The sequence below is a fragment of the Tachyglossus aculeatus genome, chromosome X2 (genome assembly GCF_015852505.1).
Source record: "Tachyglossus aculeatus isolate mTacAcu1 chromosome X2, mTacAcu1.pri, whole genome shotgun sequence".
NCBI lineage: Eukaryota > Metazoa > Chordata > Mammalia > Monotremata > Tachyglossidae > Tachyglossus > Tachyglossus aculeatus.
The window spans coordinates 26494238-26497260 of NC_052100.1; positions in this window are offsets into that span (position 1 = coordinate 26494238).

Below are 3023 nucleotides of genomic sequence, written 5' to 3' on the forward strand. Positions count from 1 at the left end.
TTCTATTTTAGGAGGATGCTGGGAGACTTCTGACAAGTGATGAGTTAGGAATGGTTCTGGCCTTGGCTCAAGAGGCAATATCTCTGGGGAGTTTTATCCTGAGGTGCTGAGGTGGAAAGAGAACTGTAAGTGGGATCATTCATGGAATCTATGTGGAGGTAGGTAAACTGTAGACTCTTTGTGGGCAGAGATTATGGCTAACAACTCTATAGCTTTGCACTTTTCCAAGCACTTAGCACAGTTCTCTGCACAGAGTAAGTGCTCAATAAATACCATTGATTCTGAAGGAACTCACCATGTCATGCTATTTCTATTTTAACTCATTTTCTCATTCTCTGAAAGATCCAGTCTTTGGGCAGTGACGCATCTTTTCTGTTCTAGATACCAGATCCTACCACAGCTGCTTCTCCCTCATGTAATTTTGTGGTAGACCCAGAAGTCCTCCCTAGAGTGTAACCTGCAGCAGGGTTTTGTCAGAAAGAATGGGATGAACACAGCTGCTATTTGTCTGCTGTGTGACTTTGGGCAAGTCACTTAACCTCTCTGTGCCTCATTACCTCATCTGTAAAATGGGGATTGAGACTGTGAGCCCCATGTGGGACATGGACCATCCAATCTGATTAGTTAGTACAGTATCTGGTACATAGTAAGCACCTAACAAATACCAGCATAAAAAGTAAATCAAAACACCAACAAAGCCCCAAGTTCTATTTGGGATCAGGGTGAAGGAGAGAATTGGCAGCTTTTCCACCTGTGGGACTCTTTCCTCTCCAGGCCAAGAATTGGTCTTTGCCCCCTCTGAATCTCCCCATCTGCTTAATGCCCTCTGCCCCCTTTGCTCTGACCTCAATCACCCTGCCTCAGTTCTCAGGGCCCCTTGTCTCCTTTGGATCTGTCTCCTCTTCAGTGCTTTGTCCCTACAAAAGCTCCTTCACTCTAAGCACTGCCATGTGATGTCATCTGTGTCTCTATGTCCCAATGGGAGACCCTCTGTTGTTACTTTGGATTCCATTTTTCAGTGTTCCTATTCTAGAGACAGTGTCTCTGGAGAGCTGTGATCAGCAGTCTTAGAGGGTCAGAAAGAAAGCAGCAGGGCTTTTTAGACTCCTGAACTGAAAGCTATTTGAACAAACAGGACATTGAGTTTGGAGGAATCCACAGTGTTATTTATTAACCCTGAAGACAGGATTCCAAGCCTCTTGATAGGGAAACCAGGTCGTGATTCCAGCAGCAGGGTGGTGCGAGGGTTTGGGGATAATGTCTAGAATGGATAGAGCTGGATCACTGAAACAGAAGCGGGGGCTGCAACCTTGCTGATAACTTTAGAGCACAGTTTGGAGGAAATGTGACTGGTTTTAATGAGACTCCAACAACTGAAAGCCCGGGAAGGTTTTACTGTAACAGGGCTTCCTACTTCTCCTTTAAGTTTCACAAGAGGTTATCAGCAGCTGTTCTCTCTTCTCCACCGTTTCTAGTCTAACCTCTGCTTTCCCCAAGGCAAAACCAATAATAAAGACAGGGATTTGGTGTTCAAGAAAATCTATTTTCAAGAAAAAGTTTGACAACTATCTTGGATGCCCTAAGGGTAGGCCTGCAAGGAGGATGGGGAATGGGCAAGATTGTGTTTTGTGATAAGATTCAGACTCCTCTGATAACTATCTAACATCTCTACCCTTTCTCACCTCTACCCAAGAAAGTTACCTGCCCTTTGGAAGTTTATTTTCTGAGCTGATTTCAGAAGCACAGAATGCTTTCCTGCTGAAGAGTAGGGTTAATAGAGTGCTGGGTTCCAGACCTTCATGATGTTTTATGTTGAGAGGACCCAGCTGCTAAAGCCAGCTAATCAAAGCTGAATTTTGGTTTTAATGAATTTTAATCTTCATTGCAAACCACTAAGGGGGCTGATGTGGGACCACACAAAGCTACTAAGAATGCTACCTAATTTAGGGAGATTAGATCTACATGTGGAAAGATTTATTATTCCTTTTGTATTGATGAGACATGCACAAAACAGTGACGGTTTCCCAGTATAGAAAGCAAGGCAAGGCTGAGAAAAGACTTTAAGTCTCCAGACTCCATGTCCATTAAGACACAGGATAGCCAAGCAGAATGATCCCATGTCTAGCAGTCAGGAGACTGGAGTTCTTCTCCCACCTCTTCCACTTTTCTGCTGTGCGACCTTGGGCAAGTCACTTAACCTCTCTGGGCCTATTTCCTCATATGTGAAATGGGGATAAAATGCCTGTTCGCCTCCCTCTTAGATTGTGAGCCTCGTGTAAGATACTCTATCTAATCTGATTATATTGTTTAGCCCAGTGCTTGGCATAGAGGACGCTCTTAATAGAGATCATCATTATCATTATTGTTATTACTATTATCTTGCTGCCTCTATTGAACTGTCTGTTGTCTGGTTCACTTACTGTGGGGATTTTACTTCCGCCACCTCTTGCCATACATTCTGATTAGTTGACAGTGTTCTGAGTTTAGTGACTGAGTGAGGGGCACTGCGGTGTAACGCTGCAGTTAGTGATTAGTGACTTGCCTCTTCCCTCCCACTTATTTCCTGGGCTGGGGCATTTCATCAGAGAGATACTGCAGGAGCTCAGGCAGCGTCCTTGGTCTGTGTGAGTGTTCTTTCCAATCGTCAGCTGACACAGATTAGCCTTACTGACAAATAAATTAGTCCAATACATGTCAGGGATGAAATATTGCACTGGCAGAAAATAGCCAGGCTCAGGCAAAACTTTGCCACAGCGCAGGGCTCCCTGGGGCCATCGGCTTTCCAGAGTCAGGCCCGTAGATGGCTCTGTTTGTCAGAGCCAGAGACTATGCCTGGCGTGGGAATATGCTACTGAACCCAAACCAAGTTGACCTGGGACAAAAGCTCAAGGATTTCAAATGAATGCTTAATAGTTTCACAAAAAAATATTTATTCCAAATGATGATTTTGTTTTCTAAAAGCCATTAGGGAAGAATTCTCACTTCCTCCTTAGCCCTTGTACGGTCACCTTTACCATCACAAT